Source organism: Symphodus melops (assembly GCF_947650265.1).
Source record: "Symphodus melops genome assembly, chromosome: 23".
NCBI classification, from domain to species: Eukaryota; Metazoa; Chordata; class Actinopteri; order Labriformes; family Labridae; genus Symphodus; species Symphodus melops.
Genome location: NC_136713.1, coordinates 5,935,719 through 5,956,610, shown reverse-complemented (window position 1 = coordinate 5,956,610; position 20,892 = coordinate 5,935,719). Strand labels below are relative to the sequence as shown.

General features: G+C 46.1%; 1 protein-coding gene across 10 annotated transcripts in view; it reads right to left on the bottom strand.

The window, feature by feature from the left end:
* Positions 1-445: 445 nt before the first annotated feature.
* The window catches only part of LOC306818467 (uncharacterized protein), a 36,295-nt gene continuing 15,848 nt past the window's right edge, over positions 446-20,892 (bottom strand). For 4 of the 10 annotated variants that reach the window (XR_013778247.1, XR_013778248.1, XR_013778249.1 and 1 more), the window contains 2 exons: positions 14,400-14,617; positions 13,960-14,283 (listed from right to left, as the gene is read on the bottom strand). The gene's annotated coding sequence lies outside the window, so the exon portion shown is untranslated. Of the gene's footprint in view, positions 649-2,406; positions 3,312-3,346; positions 3,444-4,056; positions 4,116-10,954; positions 10,982-13,959; positions 14,284-14,399; positions 14,618-18,556; positions 19,079-19,205; positions 19,271-20,892 lie in introns of those variants that run through there. The other 6 variants (XM_079336068.1, XM_079336065.1, XM_079336066.1 and 3 more) reach the window with 6 other exon arrangements.

Genomic DNA, 20,892 nt, shown 5'->3' with positions numbered 1-20,892 from the left:
ACAAGACGACAGACAAACGGGAGCTGACAGAGGTCGCCTGTGTCACAGCTGCATTGCGTGCATGTGCTATATTTGGCCGCCTCTTCTGTGTGTCTTACAACTTCTTTTGTTTGTGTACATGCATTTGAGTGTTCGCGTTGGTTCAAATGTTTATCTCATGCATGTATAACTCCTCTGTGTGTGTGTGTGTGTGTGTGTGTGTGTGTGTGTGTGTGTGTGTGTGTGTCCAGTCAGGTCGGAGTATCCTGAAGACACTGTCAGCCACGATTGATTTTCTCTCTCCGATCCGTGGACGTGTTCCTGTAACACAGCTGGCCCCCCGAGTTGCGTTACCTTGTCATTTTGCGACACGGATCAAAGCGAAGACGAGCTGGAAATAGCCGCACAGCGACCTTGAACTCAGAGAGGAGGAGTGTGTTTCAGAGCTCCTGTCACTCCCGACAGGAGCTCTGAAACACACACACATAAACGCACTGATATTAAACACAGGTTCATGCTGACACAGAGCTGAATGTCACTATTTGACTATACCTGTCGTTCCATGCAGCACATCTTATTTCCTTGACAATAACTATGAAGTTCATCGAAACACTTTAAATACTCACATGTGACACTTCACATCCCACAAACCTCCTCGTCTGCAAACTCCTGCAACAGAGCACAATAAACCCAAACATCATGTCCTGCATTGTTTCCACGCAGCTTTAAAACACACACACACTGTGACAGTTCCTGCCAGCGTCCAGCAGAGGGCAGAACAGCACCAGGAAACACACTAATCTGTCTCCAGCAGCAGCACTGACAAACACAGAGAACGTCCTCCAACCCGACCAGGTGGAGTCTGCTCTTTCAGTTTAAACTTTGTGCTGCTGAACGTGTCAATATGTTTAATATTCTGTGTCAATAAAAACTCATTTTCAACAAAAAACCCAGCGGTCTCTCCTGACTCTGAAACATCTCACTTCTCATTAATGTAACATCAGCTGCTTCATCCAACAACAAACATAAACCAAGACGGAAAAATCAACCTTCATCATCCAAAAGAAGAACGCATCATCTCGCTTCAGTATCTGATGTCCTTTTTCATGTCCCAGCATGCTTTGCAGCTTCTGCTTCATTCCTTTAAACGCTGCCTCTAGCTCTCCAAAAACAGCAGCTGTTTGTAGCTTCATTTTAAAAGGTGGAGGCTAAAAGTCGACGTTTCTTCTAAAATCTGCAGCTTCATCCACGACGAAGGAAACAGAACTTCTCTTTCTGCCACACGTTAAGTATGAATCTCTGTTCAGCCAGCTTCCTGTGTTTTTTTATTCAACCTGTCGCTCTCTGATGTGTGAAAGGGGCTCATGCACTTTGTTGAAGACCTTGACCTTGTTTGTTTGCAGAGTCACAACTTGAGCGACCTCCGCCTCGATCCAACACCTCGAGGACGAAGCACACGGAGCCAGAGCTCATCAGCCTCCGTCGGGGTCGCCGCTCGTGTCTCCGCCTGCAGACTGAATCTAAATCTGCTCGACCGCCCTCGCACGTCAGGCGGCGCACGTTCACGCTGAAGGTGTCCACAAACTTTTGGCCACTTTTTAAAGTCTCATTTCACGATCAGGATCAGGTGAAAGACGTCCTTTCCTGAGAAGGTTGCTGGGAGATCTGCTCCAACATAACTCTCCTCATTCTCCACACACACACACACACACACACACACACACACACACACACACTTTGTAAGATGGAGAGACAGAGAGAGTGTCAAGGCCCAGCTGCTCTCTCTCTCTCTCTCTCTCTCTCTCTCTCTTTCTCTCAGAGCTATTTGGTCGGTTATGGATCCCTGAGGGACGCCGCTGCCTCCTGTGAACCGGGGATCCACGCCAGGCCCTCGCAACCACGTGTGTGTGTGTGTGTGTGTGTGTGTGAGAGAGAATGGGGGATACTGTGGCTGGCACTTCTTCAAACATGTGCCAAAAGACAACAGAGCAACAACACTGTATGTGTGTGTGTTTGAAGACGTTCTCAAACAAACAGTTCCAATTTTTAAAGTCGCACTGAAAGAAAAAAACCAACAACCTTAAAAACAAATCACGCCTCCAAATCATCATTGTTTTTTTTTAAATCACCTTTCAGCAACAGATCTTTGTGCACATAATCAAACTGCTGCTTAAGGTTTCCTCAAGTCCGAGCCAAACATTTACGTTCACACACACACGCACACGCACACACACACACACACACACATACGCAGAGCGAAGCCTTTATGTCTGTTTGTGATTAACAGTCACACTTTAAGCCTCCACTGAAACATTCTTAATTTAAAGTCAAAAACATCACATTCAAAACTAACCAAACAGATTCAGATTTGAGATCTCAAAGTGTGACACGGTTCTCTCTACATTCATTTAGTTTTTAAACATTTTAACTCCTGCAGTTTGACCGTTTTCTGGCCTCCTCTGCCCTCTCCACGCCTCCTCTCTTTCCCTCGGCTCAGACCCGACAGAGACAGATGCAGACGCCGTTATTGCTCCTCGTTTTAATTGTGTGTCGATGCCGCAGCTTTGGCGTTTTGCATTTGTAATAAAAACAAAAAAACAGCTTTTCTCCTCTTTCAGCCTCTGAGCTCTTAGTTTCACTTTCTGCCTCCGACAACTTTGTTCCATTTCTCATTCTGTGGCATAATTACAGCTTTATGGCGTTGTGCAGCGCCACGGTGGATATCCCTCACCCTCCTTCTTTTCCTTTTTTTTTGTCGTTTTTGGTCGAGCTCTCATTAATAATTCACAGAGAGAGAGAATGGGAAATTTTAGTGCAATTTGCAGCTGCTGAATCCCAGTTATTGTTTTTGCACAGAGAGAGGGAACTCGGACCGCGGCTTTGTAGTCCTACGTGTAATTTGGCGGAGTCTGTGACAGACCCCAAATCTCTGAGGGACGGGGTGAATAAAATATATGTGTGTGTGTGTGTGTGTGTGTGTGTGCACAGGGAGGGGTTGAAGCTCGGTCCAGCCACTCACACACACTGTCCTCATGTGTCGCTCCGTGTTTCCGTAATGCTTTCAGATGCTGTTTGTTCATATTTATGCCTCATAACTCTGCATGTTTTATTCCGTTTGTTTGCATCGAGTGTCAGACGCTGAATTATTTAGAGCGGGTCGACACGACAAAGACGACGGGAAACTTTTGGACATTTTCTCACTCTGAATGTTAGAGGCTCTCACCACGGCAGACAGTCGTTATTGTTATTTGTTACCAAGATGTGACTGAACCGGTTTGATTCCTGCTCGGTGACACGCGGGTCTCTCTTCTCGTCCGTCTCCTAAACATCGACTGTTCAATAAAAGAGGGAAAAGTCTGACGCAAAAACACACTGAGACAAACGTCTCTCATCAGAGTGCAGCTGCTGCTTAACTTTCCTCAAAGATACTGAACTGTGCTTTTGTAAAAACAAAGAGTCCAGACCTGTGAAAACAGGAAGAATAAAAAAAGAATCACTCAGTGAAACACAGCTGAAACATTCTTGATGCCTTTTAAACCTTCAGAAACAAATCGTGTTTCAACAAAAGAAGCTGCAACCACCGGCTCTTTTAAAGACGACAAAGCAGAGCGATGTGAAAATTACGACTTCAGTAAACTACCTATGGTTACTTTCACTGATTTCTTGCGTTTTCTTTGGCAGAGAAAACAATCAACTGATCAGTGGAGGAAATTAAACAAACCACATGAAGAATTGGTGGTCAAGGTCAAGCCTGCTCTAAGTGGTGTTTTACAAGTTACAATAGATGGCTTGTAAGAGTTCACCAAGGTCAGATTTAACCAGTGCACACTGGTGAAGCTTGTTCAGCTGCTCACTGTCAGACACACTGATCAACAACACGCTGCAGAAACTCACTGCTTACATTTTACACAAACTTCTGACTGCAAAAGAAAAACAGCAGGGGGACATTTCACAAAGCACGAGAAGTCAAACATCTTCTTTGTCCACAGGGGGCGCCAAAATCGACGAGAGTTTTCAGTTTTCAGACACGCTTTAAAAAACTTCACCCAACTTCTCGTCTCACTCACCGTTACCCACCTCGAGAGTTCGTGATCACGTCGCTGAATTGCTGTCGTATTCCTCTTCCCCTCTGACGCCTGTAAAAACAACAAGCAGACACATTTTATTGAAGCTGTTAGATGCTTCAAACTATTTCACACTTTTTAAGACTTTATCAAAGAGCAGGATACTTTCACATTTCAACATGATTATGTTTCTCTTCTGTTATTAAATCACTTCTTCATGTTTATGTAATTTAGTCTCCTCTCTTCAATGGAAAATGTGCCTTTATTTCTGATATGTGTTTACAATGTACAACTTCAGCTCTTGTGTGTGTGTGTATGTGTGTGTGTGTGTGTGTGTGTGTGTGTGTGTGTGTGTGTGTGTGTGTGTGCGTGTGTGTGTGTGTGTGCAGGCAGTGATCACACACACCAGAGTCCAGGAGGCATCAGGGCTCGGAGGTAAAAAAGAAAAAAAAAAAGAAAAAGAAAAAGAAATCAAACCATCTCTGTTTCCTTTTTTTTCTCTCGCTTTTTGCCCGGCCTGACCTATTTTGCGCAGAGTATCTCATAACGGCGGAGTTTAGGGCTGTTTAATGCTCGGTGACACACTCGTGTCCCGCAGTCTTTTCTTTCTTAATCCCTGGCATCTTCGCTAAAAGATCTCTGAGAAGAAACCGCGCTCCTTTCTGGCATCCGGCCGCCTTGGGGAAGGGTAGATTGTCAGGCCGCATTTCTTCTCTGCTCGCCAGCCATTCCTCAGGAGGACTGTGTGTGTGTGTGTGTGTGTGTGTGTTTGAAGAGTTAGGTAAACTGGGGGGAGGACGGGGAGGGGGGGATCCACCTTGAGCTCTTTTTTTATTTTAGAGAATTACAGGAATGTTTCTCTCGTGTCACCTTCCCTCCAACATGGCCACAAACAAGCTGATAGAGACACACTGATCCAAAGAGGAGGAGGAGGAGGAGGAGGAGGAGGAGGAGGAGGAGGAGGTGCCCGGAGGTGCAGTGTTTCATGTCGTCCTCTGATAGCGGCTTGTGTTTGGCTGCAGGACAGACGTTGATGTAAGTCGGTGATCTCGCTGACCTCTCTGACCAGCCGAAGTAGAAGTTCTTCTTCTTGAACGTTCGCACAGGCAGAGTGCCGAGGACAGAGATGGTGCAGGACAGGAAGAAGGACGTCTCTGACTGGTAGACATCGCCCCCTGGAGGATTTCAATGTTATGGCTTTAACAAGTCCCTAATACACACTTTACTGTCGCAACATTTCACAACAACACACTTGAATTTACGTGCATCTGTCCTCTAAACCAGCCCTTACATCGCTCCTGTTAAAGCCACCGCGCCTTGTTGACAAAAACTCGACTTTGACCAGAATTATTAAAACACAAATTTATTTTCACATATTTCTCTTTACAAAAAAAGCATCCAATGATCTGCAGAGTTTTTCTTTGTTAGTGCATTAAATTGTCACAAGTAGACAACAAAGGCCCATCAACACGAACACAAACTTTGAGCGGTTTTAAACGACCTATGTGAAGTTTGTCTGCTTTCTTTGACTTCCTCTTTGGTGTGTTACAGCGCACACTGCTGACTTTCGTATTACAAACTTCAAAGACAGAGGCGTTCAAAGTGCAGCGTTCTGTACACTGAGGTGCAGTGAAAACACAGAGAAGAGCGGCCGAGGAGCTCGTCTTTCTGCAGCAGTAGATAACGAAGAGGTCGACCCCCCCAACATGAACCCGGGCGTCCAGGAAACCCGAGTTTTCCCCCAATCAAAAGTTCTATTAACCTGCAGCGCCGGGAGCTAATTGAGAGCGGGAAAGGATAAGATGTATCGCCGTGTCACCGCGACGGCGTCAGCACACGTCACACGATGACACGCCTGACATATTTGTAATTATCCCGGGGTAATAAGAAACGAAATACGGCAACAAAACAGCCGAGCGGGGAGGGAGGGATTGAGCTGCGAGAGGAAGAAGACAAAAAGCAGGAAGATTTCTCCGACCTTTGATGAAGCAGATCATGTTTAAGCATTAAGAGGAAGAAAAAAAAAATCCACAAATCTGCATTACTGTTTGGAGATTTGTGAATCTTCACACGTGCTCTGTGCCGCTGCGAGATCACCAGTTCATTATGTTTCTTTTTCTGATGCTTGTGTCTCTCTTATCTCCTGCAGAGGGTGAAAGATATTCTAATCTGTCGCCCCAGTAGCCTTAAGCCCTGGTACGGCGAGTGGGCCAACTTTTGTTCCACATAATCCCTCCACCCGGCGAGGGGAGGTCATGTTTGTCAAAACGTGGAGACGTGAACGTGGAATTTCTTCTCCTCCTCCTCCTCCTCCTCCCCCTTCTTCTTCTCCTTTCCTGGTTTAATTTGGAATTAAAAATGCATGTGATTCTGAACTTCAGATCTCTGGAGAGAGGCGTAAACAAGTATGAAATTAAGTGTCTTTTGGAAGGCGGCGGGCGAGACGTGAAGGGAATGAAGACGCTCGTATTATTGAGCGATCAGGAGGGAGCAGAGTGACCAGAGAAGCCCGACTGGACGACCTGCAAGAACACCTCTGAGGAAAGTGATGAACACGACCTTTGATTGAAACTGAACAAAGAAGCTGACACTGAGCATGTTCTCATGTCAGACAGCTTGGCGTGACTTTAACACCTCAGGGAGCGGCCAGCATGAGCAGGCCACGCGGCTCACCGAGCTCTGCAGTCATCTATCGGAGCAGCAGATAGTTTGACCAGCAGCCCCCCCCCCCCTTCTCCCCAGATGACGGATGGCGCTCGGCCGGAAACGAGCGCCTTTATCAGGCCGCATTATCCTCCAGACAGGCCAGATTTTTATCCCACTGTATTGGATTTAGTAATTTCCTTTTTCCAAGACGAATGGATTGAGATACGCAGGGGGGGGGGGTTGTATTGTGTGCGACCCCGGGGTGATTATTACTTATGATCCGCTCAGTATTTGGGGTTTGTCCCATCGTGTGCTGGTTATTACTCTCAGTCCATCGAGGCTTTTTCACGTTTCTAAGAAGCAGCTGCAGCGTGGCGTTTAGAGCGATGCACGAGTACACGCCTCCTTTCAGCTGGTCAACTACACCTTCTTCTACCTACGTCATTCTTCTAAATCAACAATCCCAACATCTTTATCTCGGTATGTTAGTCCAACTTTGAGGAATTTCACTTTCGGACTAACATGTTTACACAGATTCAAAAGTCCACACAGTAAATCAACCGCTCATGCTGGAGCTGGAGCCTCCAACACTGATGTCACCCACATACCCATTGGATTAAAGCACTCAAGCTTGTTTGCACTCTCTCTCTCTCACTCTCTCTCTCTCTCTCTCTCTCTCTCTCTCTCTGGACACACGTGTGGAAAATTCCTTCGGCTGCTCACACACACCTTGTGCGATGAAAGTTGTGTCAGGTATTTTCACACCCTCACATGCCTGCCCTGCCCCCCCTGAAGTGAACTCATTACCTGACCGAGCTGCCGGGAAACACTTAGTGGAGACGTGTGTGTTGAACGAGCTGCACAGGTGTGTGTGTGTGTGTGTGTGTGTGTGTGTGTGTGTGTGTGTGTGTGTGTGTGTGTGTGTTTGAGGGGGGCTGTGCACTGGATTTCTTCTGCTAAAATCGGGGGGAAAAAAGCGACAATAAAGCCGAGCAGGGACTGTAATGGTCCATGTGAGTCCTAGCTGGGGGGTCTTTTCTCAGTTAAAGTAAAAGGCACAGTGACAGACCTGGGTTTGCTCAAATGGAGGCTAACCGGCGTGGGCAGCTGAGCTCACCTTGTAGCGACGACAACGACACAAGCTGGTCTGGTTTCAGGGGTTCAGAGAGGGAAGAAGGCCAGGGCCCCCGCCAGCTGTTTTTCTCCCTCTGTTCTGCTCTCTGACAACCCCCCTCCCCCCTTAGTGGACCTCCCTGCCACGCGGGAGCTGTCAGAGAGGGGGGGGGGACTGGACCTGCCAGCATGCATCTGGCTGACAGGCGACTGGGAAGGTACACTGCAAGCGCACGTCACAATCAATAACCCCTGCTGAGAGCGACGCCCCCCTCCCACCTCGCTGTGTTTTTATTTTTGTACAGAAGGGGGGAGGGGGGAGGGGGGCAGGGGTGAGGCTGACATGTCACCTAACAGCACACGCTCGCTCCGGGTGTTTGTGGAGTTTGTTTTCAGAAAATACATATGCGGCGTGTTCAGGGGAGCATGCAGACATAGTTTTGTTGCAGAGGTGTGATACGAGATGTGATAAACTGCAGGTCAGAGCGACGGGGGGAATATATGCCTCTTGTACTGTAAGACGTGATTTTAATTTATTGTGACTTTTTTTCTAATTCATATCAACATGCAGATTTTTCTTTGCTGAAGTCGGGAGTGGTTAATTCACATACGCACGTTTGCAACTTGTAAACATATTTTTACATTTCATTAAAAACATTTTTGGCTGGACTGAGCTTCCGTACATTTTGCTTTTCTTACGAGAAAAAGTGTTGATTTTTTTTTTTGCATTTCACTTATTTGAACTTTCAGGAAATGTCGACTTAAACCTGCAAGAAGATGAGAAATCAGCGAGTGACAGATGATCAGCTACTTCCTTCTGGAAGAGGAGACTGTTTGTGTGATCGTGTGTCAGGGTGTGCTCAAGGTAGGTGTGTGTGTGTGTGTGTCGGGCTGAGGTAACAGATGATCAATCGGCGTGTGAATTTACAGTCATCAGTCGTGGCTCACACCCTCTGAGATCTGTTACCTTTCCTTCCCAGAAAAACAGGAGCAAGAGAAGAAGAAGAGACGAGGGGTTCCCGGCACATCTGTGCTGCCGTAAGATGAGAGAATGTCAATGACGGCTGATAGTGAGACACACGACCGCCGATCAATCGATCGCTGACATTACACCTCCACACGTCCAGTTTGGAGCTCCTGCTGCTGCTCATTACTCACGTTTACCATCCCCACATTCATGAAACTCCTTCCCCTCATTCTTTCATATTTCGCACTGGAATCTGATTTTGACAGAAGCTGATTAAAGCGATTCTGCAGCCGCACACAAACGTCTTTCTTTTTTTTTTTTTTTTTTTTTTTTTTTTAGTGCGCTCAATGTGAGACGGCCGCTTGTGGCTTTTGGTCGCGTCACGTCCAAACTTAAGCCGACAGCGTCCTCCTCCTTTAGGTTTTTTTTTTTTTCTAATCGCTGACAGATTCTCCAAACGGGGAAAATTAACTGGCTTTGATACCTCGCTCATCTCCCGCTAAAGCCAATCAGAGCGTGTTTACCATCACGGCCGCAGAAGACAACTTTTAAATGTTTTTTTTTTTTAATCCGGCCTCTGATGTGATATTTCTATGTCCGTGTTTAAAGAGGGGGCATCCTCAGCGCTCCTTTAATGAAGCAGTAATCATCCAAAACGCCTCCTATTGATCCCCGCTCTTCTGAGAGGTCGACCGCAGGACGCTGCGTGTTCAAGTCACAATTTGTCTGTGGATTCTTGGCAGCGAGGGGACGATAACTTCGGGTCAAACAAGTCAGAGACTCAACTCACGAAACGATGCGAATCATGATGCTGTGATTTCATAATTAAGATTTTTTTTATTTCAATTTATGTCAAACAACACCCTCTGCTGGTTAAAAAAGAGTACTGCATTATATGTTTTTGTCCATGTCATTTAAATAGTCCATATTTGTATTGATATATATATATGTATATATTTTTTTTAAGGTTTCTTATTTTGGTGATTGGAAGAACGAAGAGACTCGAGGCCATTTGTGAAAGTATAGATTCTGTATTTAACCCCATCCAAAACTGAAGGCAAACTTGTCCTTGCAGTGATGCATTCTGGTCAATTTCTACTTCTCATGACGTGTCCAAATATTCCAAAAAAAGGAGAAAAAAAACCCACAGAAAAATGCAAAAGCCAAAAAGGAGGATTTAAAGAGACGTGAAACAAAACTTGGATTGGATATTTCACATTTTACACTTTTTGTCTACATTTTACGTGCGTTTCATTTAAAGCTACGTCAGATTTAGACTTCTGTTTGGGTTCTTCATGCTCAAGTCAAGGACACGTGTGCGTTTGCAGGATCACATACTTTTACAGTTTTGGAAATGTTTAAATCTAAACCCTCAGACGAGAAAAGAAAACAGTGAAACAGTAAAATCTATGGTGGGTGCAGATATGTTGTCTCTTTCCTTCACAGCCCGACTGAGGCAATAAAACTCAGTCAGTGCGGTGAAATATGCTGCTGCTGCGTCTCCTCGCTCCCCACACATCACACCGTATTGTTACATGGCCGTGTTTACCTCCAGACCCCGACGCTCTTCATTTCTGCATCGCCACCTGTCACCGAGCGCTCGTTTATAACGCACGCCGGCTCCAAACAAAAGCCCCACTGTGAAACTTTCTGTTATATTTATTCCAAAAAGAAATATAAATATTTGAAGTAGTGTTTAATGGGGTTTTTTCGGTGAGTTCCTTCATATCGTACACAACCTCGATTGTTACCTTGGATGGATGGCCGGCGTGTGTTTACTTCTGGCTGCGTGTGAGTGATACGTGCACGGATGCTGTTTGCCATGTTAGTGAGCTCAGACCTGAGGAGCTCCAGCTGAAGCATCGCATCGTGTACACAGTTTAGATGAAAATCCTGTTTGGATTTCTGAAGAGGTGCCTTTTGTAAGCGTTTTCTCTCCACGTCCTTTTGTGTAATTTATTGTCAAATATTTCCTGCAACCCAGCCGCTACTTAATGGCGTAATATTTCCCAGAATTTACCTTCTCATGAAGCAATTTTTAAAAAATCTATTTTAGGTCAAACATCAGCTCAATTCAAAGCCTTATACGGACGTCTCTGAGGTGTGGGATGATTTCTCCAGTTATCATAAAATAAAGAAGCTTTTTCTTACTGCACGTACGTCTCTGTTTCCTTGAGGACGAAGTCTCCAGTCCGCTCCTGAACACCGTCACCTGCAGAATAAACACATAGATTCATTCATGCACACAACACATCTGCCATTTTACCTCACATCCCTCATTTTCTTCAACTATCTTTCAAATCTGGCGTTGATTTGCATAAGGCTCCAATTTAGACTAAAGTTGTCAGGAAACTGGTGACAATCCGAACGTGAAAGGTGTGATGAGGACGTCTTTGGATCAATTTAAATCTTTTTTTCAATTTCAGACGATCTCAAACATAAAACATGCGGTAAAAAGTAACTGAGCAGTGCATGCACTCAGTACGTCCGGAGGAGGCAGTGAGGGTAAGTGTGAAACTTCAGATCCAGTGAGAGTTTTCTAAAGAATAAGGCGACCGTTTAAACTCATCTGGTAAAACATTTACATAAATCAAAACGTTGATCTGTCCTCAGTAAGTCATCGTTTTTAACACCAATTAAAAGCCATGAAGTCAGAATCAACTGTTTCATAAAGCGCTCTTTTATCGAAGGGATCTCTGAGATTTATTTTGAAGGCCTCTACTTATTTAACTGCCGCTACTTTTCATTCTGATTGACGGGATAATTTGTGGAAGCTTCCGTGAAACATCGACCACACGAGGCTGCTGTGTGAAAGTCTGGACTTATCGAGGTCGATGAAAAGAGTTAATTTGAGATGATCTGATCTGTGCAGGACACACACACACACACACACACACACACAGAGGGAAACAAACACACATGTTTTAGTGGATGGCACAGATGCCTCTGGTTGTCGCTAATCTCCCCGAGTGGCTCGCGTCTCGATGGCATCCATATGCAACTTTAATTTGAGCTCTTCAAACTGCGGAGGGATAAAGATAGCGTTTGAAGATGTCGGCTGCGTTTGTCTGAAGTGGAGCGAGCGAACAGATCTGGACGCCTTTCTTTTCTTTCTTCTCAAACGTCACTCGGGTTTGAGACAAGTTGACGCGTCTGAAAAACGGCAGACTTGGAGGCAATTTCCTGCTTTTGTTTTACGCTAATGAGATAAACACTTTGAAGCTTCTTAAAAAAATGCATCTCAAGTTTGTGCAAAAAATAAACATGTTGTGTGGAGAGCTGCAGGATGTTTTGGACATTTTTATCCGGCGTTTAAGAGTCCAGCTTCTTCTTGTTTTACATAAATTTACCTCCAACAGAGACGTGCTTGTAATGTGACCTCCATTGTTAGTTTTTCACTTCCATGCACAGCTCGCCGAGGTTCACAGCGGAGCTTTCAGATGGCACCAAAGTGCTATATCGTGTATCCAGCGAGCCGCTTTTTATGGATTAACAGTTTATTCCGTTCGCTGGAGCCGCACCAAACCTCTTCTGTAAAATACGCCGCTTTTCGCTGAGTTATGAGCGTGGCCTTCCTCCAAGTGCCTGCAGCCTTCCTGTTTATTTGTACGGCGGTGCAGGTCGGCGGCGAGGTGGGGTCCGCACATCCAGCTGAGCATGTGTAAACACTCATCCTGGGAGCTGCGGTGAAAGTGGCTCTTTTTCCTCCAGCGAGGGATTTTTTTTTTTTTGTTTTACAGCCCATTGTTTTTAACACAGAGTGGACCTCTTAAAAACATTGGACGCTCTCTCATGGCTCTCCTGTGGGCCCGCAGAGTGCTTTGTATATGCCTATTGACAAAATATTTCTGTGTTATGGCATGTGTGTACTGGGACTCGTATACACGGGAAAGAAACATGAGCGTGCTGGCGGGAACATCGCGCCCGTTCCATCAAAGTGCTCCCCAGAAAGCTCAACGGATACCCGCTTAAAACCCCCGACCCCGTGTGTTTCCTTCTCTGCACAGCTCAGAAACGACACAGAGCTCGAGTTGTTAACCTTCGGGGCCGAAGGTAATTCTTACCCTTCTTTAAGTGAGGACTCATTTTCCTTTTTGAACCTCAAAGCTGCAGGCCTCTTCTCGGATCACCTCGGAGATTGTTCTGGAAATCTGTTGAAATGTTAATCTCAGTTTTCAGATATTTATTCCTCCTGTTTAAAGTGTTTAGATCTCTGGACTTTGAGACGCAGCTTGAATGACCAGAAGAAAGACGGATGATTAGAAAGAAACAGAGCAACACACGAGGCATGAAGCTGGCACGGCGCTGGGCGCTGCAGATGTACACGGTTGGACACACGAGGGACGAACACGCGCTGTAATCGTCTTCATGTCACTTTAACCCCTCGGCGTAAACGCAGGGACGTTTCAGACTGACTTTTGTGTCTCTGAGCTTGAACCGCCGCTGTTGTTTTTGTCAACACGACGCGGGGTCGACCGAAGGCTCCGCCGCCGCTCTGACTCAACGGGAGGGCGGAGAGAAGAGACGACAACGGTGACGGCCAGGACGAGGGGACGGGGTTTGGGGACGAGCCGGGGAACGACACGTCTGCAGGGCGGTGTTTGGAGGAAGAGGAGGAACGAAGGGACGGGCGGCCGTTTGAGCGTTGCCACTTTGTGAAAGCTTCTGCGGGCTCTTCTGTGCACTTTGACACCGGTAGCCAAGTCCTGCAGGGATCGACGTCAGCGAGGAGCGCGTGTGTGTGTGTGTGTGTGTGTGTGCTGAAGGGGTCTGAGAGCAGGATCCAAGCCAGGGTCAGGGGGGTTAGCTACATGTCCTAAAAGCAAACTGTAACCTACTTTCAACCCACCCCTCCACACACACACACACACACACACACACACATTATACATGGTTACACAGAGTCCACTCGTTTGGATGTTTTGCAAAGTCAAAAGGCCACAAGAGAGATGAGGTGCTTCGAAAAACTTTGGGGCATGGACTCGAGAGGCGCAGAGTTCCCAGAGGGTCGCTGGTTTCAGTGTGGGAGGCTCAACCTACTGAAGCCCTGCAGTGTTTTGTTCGTAAGTATAAACGCAGCTAAAATATACATTTCACACACACACACACACACACTCACTCTCTCTCTCTGCTACACTGAGAGATAGCCTCACTAATTTAAAGTCAGGCTTAAAAAAAAAAAAAAAAAAAAAAAAATCAATAAATTTGGACATCCACTTTCCAAAAACAGGGATGAAAAATAACAGAAATAGAGCGCCATAGATGGTGAAACACTTGTGGGGGTCAAGCTCCAAAAACACAGTCTCCTACACTTCCCATAATGCAACTCAGCTGCCTGTTATGTTAAACCTCTGGCTGGGAATCACACGTCTTCAAACTCCTACTTGACGATTAAGGATGGTTTTGATGCTGATTACAACACTCTGCCTCTGGTCACTTTCTTACTTTACGTCCATCTCTGTTTCCTTGACGACGACGTCTTCAGTCCGATATGTTGAAACGCTAAAGGTCCGGCTTTGAAAAGACGGAAACACTATGTGATGAGTGTGTCAATATTTGGAGATTACACATCTGCATAAGAGGTGCAGTTGTTCAGTTTCTGATCATCATGCCCCCCCCCCCCCCCCGACCTCCTCGCGGACGCACCGACACGAACACACACAGAGACACAGCTGGCCTGTAGCACAGACAACCAGATCTGCTCTGCTCAGGATCACCCGGCTCATCTTCTCCTGCTGGTTCTGAAGTCTGACTCTGAGGCGCGGACGAGATCTTATCGGGTTTGAAGTGGAGAGCCGCGCAACCGACAAGCACCCGCTTCTCCTCTCACCTCGGAGCGTTTCCACGCCTGGAAACCAAAGAAAGGCGCATCGTCAAGTATCTTCCAGATCAAGCAGGAGGAAGGAAAAACAGAGAACATCTCCAGGAGGCAGAAAGAGTTCTTTTTGTGGTTGTTAGGGATCAGCGGAGCGTCAGTGATCACATTAAAGATGATGCTGTTATAAATCTCCCTCAGACCTGATCAGACTCGCTGTCTCCGGCCTCAAAGCTCTTTGAGACCGGTAAAAACATGTCAGTTCACATCAAAGAAGAACGACTCCGAGGGAAGCGAGGAGCTGTTTGCAGCCAGTGGTCAGTGAGGAAGAGAGAACACTGTACAAAGCATCACTTCCTATTCTACCTTCTTAAGAGGGGACAGAAAAATGTTCCCTCAAGAGAACAATGGGAGTTTTAAAAAGGACTTTAAAAACTTTAATTATTTTCTGTGACACTCTACTTCACGTTTATTATTCTTGAAATCATCACAAGATTTGTTTTTCTTCCTGCAGCTTTTAGGGGGACAAACAGTGATTTATTTCGAGGGTTTGTTCTCGAAGATTGAATTTCTTTGTCTCCCATTTCTACCACGTCATTTGACTTCAGCGGGAGACATCTGTAGGTTTGAAATCAAGCAGACGCAAACATCTGTTTCTGAATCGATCGAAAACGTGACGAGGACGATTTAAAACGCTGGAGTGTTTCACACATGAGATGAGAAATAAAAATTCCTTTCTCCTTTCCTTCAGAAGGAAGGAAAGATCTCTGATCTGACCTTTCAGCACATCTTAGTTCATCACAAACATCTGCAAACAAACGTCCTAAAACATCTCTGTTTGCACTGATTTGCATCCTGTCCAGACTCACGTAGCTCTTTGATATGGATTGATTATTTTACAGGCGCCTGAAGACAAACGGCAGAAACCGGCCGCGTCTGGGAGCTCCATGAATTAAACAAACGGGAAACTTTAAGACAGAGGAGTGTGCTGAAGCTGTGTGTTGTGGCGTGAAGTGAAGCGAGCAGAGATAAGGGCTGTACGGAGCAGCAGGAGAACATCAGAGCTGAAACAGTAACCACAGGACGCTCCGCCGGAGACAAACATTTCATCAGAAAAGTTCCCAGAATCTGGCTGGAGGAGAGACGGATGCTCGGTGTGCTTGTGAACGCACCCCGCCCTCGGTTTGTCTTTGACTCTGCGAGCTGGTAAATATGTGTTTTCCTCCGCCGTGATGGCTTTCAGCGCCTGGAAAAAAATCATTGTCGCGTGTGAAAGGCAAATATCTGTTGCTGCGTTATTGACAATGTGGAGAGCGCTGAATAAATAAAGAGAAAAAGAAGGAAATGAAGGCAGCTGCCCAATCATGACGCCCGCTTAAGACCTCATTGCTTCTGAGTGCTACTTTACTGTTGCCGTATTTTGACTGAAATCTTAATGCAATGAGGATTAAAGGGATTACAACATAATCTTGAATAATCCAAAGTGCCACGGACGGAGGAGCGCTTGTAATAACGGCGTAAAACCCGTCCGGAGGTCTGACAACATTGTCAGTCACAGCGAGGATTAAATATTTGCGGGAAAAACTTTCGACTAATGCCCGCAAACCGCGGTGGGGGGAAGAAGAGAAACACGACCCCAGAAGGCAATTTACTAATTTAAGAGACATATAGCACCTCTGTAAGTGGCGTCCAGCTCGCTGCCAGGACAAAGCCCGAGCAGACGAGGGGGGAGACGCGGCTTTTTAAGCAGATTTACTCCTCCAATTTTTGTTTTTGATCAATGCCCGGGCAGGTTCATTACACATGTAAAGCACGGGGGAAAGAAAATGTTCTCACTAGCAAGAATCAATTCTTATTAGGTTCACCCAAATGCCATCAACATGTCCATTAGCTTTGCCATTCATTTATATTTCAGAGTGTATTTTCAGGATTATGTAAAGCATCAGCAGAAATGATCTTTTCAGCTAAATAAGCCACATTCATCGACGTGAACCTGCCTTTAATTACAAGCCTTCACTCAATAACAGACATGCTAAAGGCACATTAGCCGGGCGGGGTGCAGACCTCGCCTGCATGCTCCCTGAATGTCGTGATTGAGGCCGTATTGATGCTGAGCGCCTCTCCCACAAACACAACCCTTCATTTCCCTGAATGGATACAAATTGAGGAGAAGAAAAGCTTTTAGAAACACAGTTAATGTTCTGGCGTTTGTGGATCCGTCTCTGTGACAGTTCAGAGAGACAAGAATCACGCACAACAACACACGTTCACTGTGTAGATACATCTTCACATTGAACGTCACTGTGTGCACTCGGCCAGCGACAGACTGAGGCTGCTGCAGCTGATGACGAAGAGGAGGGTGAAGACGACAAGGGAGGACAAGGACGAAAACGAGGAGGAAGACGAGGAGGAGGTGGAAGAAAATGAGGACGAGGAGGACCGTGAGGAGGAGAAGGGAGGACAGGGACGAAAACAAGGAGGAGCAGAACGAGGATGAGAAGGAGGACGGAGACGAGTAGGACCATGAGGAGGAGAGTCGAGCTCAGCCTTCTGCGTTACACCGTTCTGTCATTTTAAAACTGTGCAAACAAATCTAAAAAAAAAAAAGGAGTGCTGCACTGGGTCAACAACAGACAGAGAAAAGTCCATCTTGAAGAACAGGCAGTCGTCACCTTAAGTCCGGAGCTCTCTACAATCCCTCATCAAACGGATCAGATTCAAGTTCAAACATTCAGAGAGGTTTGTTTATCTAACCATCATCCCAGACGTCTTCAGACAACAAGGCCCGAGCTATTTGATTGGTCGCTGCAGCCTGAGGTTCTCTCTTAATTGGACTTTGGTGCCTGATGACGCAGTGATGAGACAAAGCTGATATTTGTTTAAAAAAATAAATAACTGTAAGTTGATTAAAAACCGTTTGGCGTTGCGAAGATGCAGAAGGTCGTGATCAAGGTCAGCGGATGTCGGCTGAATCTGTTTTGAAAGTCAAATTTAAATCTGCGCTCAGATTTTGGACTTTTTTTTTTCTCCAGTTTTTGTTGGGTGGACGTAACCTCGGCTGACCCCCCCGGGCCACGCACTCCAACCCGGTCCGCCGAGTGTCCAGCCGCAGACGATTGGCCGGCTTCCAGTTTGAATCAAACTGCAGGAGATTAAAGATCCTGATATGTTTCAATTGAACCCTCTGATGGTTTCAAAAAGTTGGTTATAAAGTTTGATTTTAAATGCTTGTTATGAAGGTTATTTTGGCCACTAAACGATTCACTGCCTCTATCTGCTTCCCTAAATTTACAGCAGGTTTCAATCTGTGCTTAAAGGGATATTTTTAAAGTTGTTAAGAATTAATATGAAAGAGAGAACGACGTAAGCAAAGTGTCTTTCCTGTAAAATGTGCCTCTCAGATCCCTCCTGATGCTCTCTGTGTGATCTCCCCCACAGTGCTGCCCCCCAGTGCAGACCGCCGTCAACAGCAGCCTTCACTTCAGCTCCTGTCAGTCGCACAGATAACAGCCTGGACATGTGTTTTAGTTAGCCTGTTTTATAAGCAGCCACTTTAAACCAGCTCCTCGTTTCTGTGTGAAAAGGAGGAAAAAAAAATAAAAAAGAAGCTGCCAGGCGCTGCAGACAGTTTATTTTTGCTGCCTATAAGCCATAATGAGGTTGTGCCCCGGGGAATCAGTCGAGCGGGATGTTATTAATGCCTCAAAAAAGGAGGAAAAAATCCTCGGCACCTTCTGCGGCCGTGGCATAAAGGCAGGAAAAGACTGTCAAACAATTAAAGTGAAGTGAATTCCCTGAGATGGAGAGAGAGAGAGAGAGAGAGAAAGAGAGAGAGAGAGAGAAAACAAGCAGAGGAAGAGGAGAGAAAGCAGCTTCCTCCAGGAAACGATGAGCTCAGCTTTGGTTTAATCAGCGGTGTGAAAGCTATCTAAAGACACGGAGGGTTTTTTTTACACTGAGGAGGACTGAAGGCTCAGATCAAACCGGGTCAGAAGTCTTTCCCGCCTCTAATCACCTGCTTTAACAACACACAGAACAAGTTACCCCGGGAGCTGCTAGAAACTGATCAGGAGTCTCATGTCAAGGCGAGGAGTCACTGAGAAGATGTCCTAAATGAGACACATAATTGCGTCAATCAGGTGTTTACCGGTGTTGCTAAGTGACTAACGCCACAGCTATTAAAGATGTTGTGTCACCATTTTAAGAGTACGGAATAAGTCGTGACTTCACATCCTGCTAAAGAACCCGTTCAAGTCTTCTGTGTTCGGCGTCGCTGTCACGGAGCTACAGTCAGCACCATTCAGAAACATTCTGCTTGAACTTGCTCAGTTACTTCCTCCGAACTCGGCCTCCATTGTTCCTCTGATGTGTCCGAGAGGAAGGCGCTGTCACCGTCTCAGCGCGGTCAGGACCTCACCTCGTTGTGCGCCCTCGCCTTTGTGTCTTTATGGGCCTTCACGCTCAGATGTGACCTGCTCGACTCGTCAGGGGAAACTTCGGGGGGGATGAAGGGGAAGCAGATCAAACAACGAGCAGAGGTGAGCGCTGTCACACGTTCAGAGCAGCTGCAGAGATTTCTGTTAGAAACTCGCTGACTAGATTTGTCTGCGTGTGCTTCCACCTGCAGAGAGTCGCAGAACACCTGGAGTCTGGCGTTACAAATCTCTCCAACCTAACCCAGCAGCCCTGTTAACAAATGTATGTTGAAACTGGTGAAGAACTTTAAATGGAGGCTGAAAACTTGTGACTGCAGCTCTCGGTCGGATCAACGTGTGTCTGCGGCGTCTCACTGAGGTCCAGTTTGTCCTGAGCGTTTTGTTTTCGGGCTCCGTTTTGGGGCTTTCTCTCTCGTCACACACATCAGCTCCGAAATGCCGACAATCCTCTCATTAATGTGAACGCTGAAGAAGCACGAGAACCCTTCAGCCATTTCCCTAACGGTCCGCTCGCCGGCCGACCCGGGCGCGGACGAGCGCTCGCCGAGCAACCATGATGGCTAACCACCACACCAGAGGCCTCTTTGTTTCCCTCTTTTCTCGCCTGTCACAGGCCGACAGCAAGGTTCACTGGTCTGTCAACATTTAGCAGCAGATAGAGACAGAGCGGGGGAAAATCTCAGCCCCACAGAGCCCATCGCTCTGTCTGCAGAGAGTGTGAGAGGGAGAAAGTGTGTGTGAGAAGATAGAGCGAGAGAGAGTGTGTGTGAGTGTGTGTCAGAGACAGCAGCCAAACAGAAAACAGTCAAGCAGGGAAGAAGGCCGAGTGAGTACATTAGAGCCTCCCGACTGTAAAAAGTGACGATGGAAAGCTCTGACAAACAGGACCGGATCGGCCTCCCTCGGGCTCAGACCGAGCTGGATCTGTTCTTGGGCCTGAGGGTCTTTTTAGAGGAGAGGGGGGGGGGGGGATCCAAAGTGAGAGAAACCAGGGCAAAAACTTGAGCTACAGTCGAGGATGCCCGGGCTAATAAACAACGAGGGGATTTGATAGAAAAAAAACAAGCTTGTGCTGTTTGAAAAGAGAGGACGGAGCGTTTATTTCCAACTAATGGCCGACCTTCAAGAACACACATCTTTAAACTTTGACTGTTTTCTTGTAGATTTGTTTGTTAATTGGGCCACAGATGACAAAAAGCTTCACAGAGTTTCTCCGAAGTTGGTCAAGAAAAAAACAACAACCTTTCAAGCGTTATTCAAAGAAAACAGGTTTGATGGTCACGATGCACCGCACGAAAGATGAAGCAAAGAAGTTTCCAATCTGAATGCGACTCCTCAGAGCATCGGCTCTCTCAGAGTCACATCAGTTTAATCTGCTGAAGTATATTTAATTAAGTTTCCCATAAAGCCGGCTCACTCCATGTGCACTTTACAAACACTCTTTTCTTCTGCTGTGGACGTCATGTCTCCATTTTCTGTGATTCATGATGACTTTGATATCAAACTGTAGCGTGACCCTAAATAAAAGATTATAAAGTTTCACAGTCTGCTTCCTGTGATCTGACGTCCAGAAGACCAAACACTGTTTTAATATTAAAGGGACAATGCTGCATTTTTAACACCGACTCTTTGCAGTGCCGCTCGTCCTCGTTGTCTGATCAAGAAGCGGAGCATAAATCTGGAACGTTTCACTCTGTTCTCTAAAGTGGACTTTGTTTGAAACTCTTTGTGTTCAGGCTGTTTGCTCCGATCCTTTTAGTTCCTTTTATTAAATTATAATTCTCAGATTAAATCCTGCAGCATTATCTTTGTTCTCTCTAAACTCTTTGACCAGACCTTGAGCAGTTCGCAGAGATTTGTTGGATGATTTTC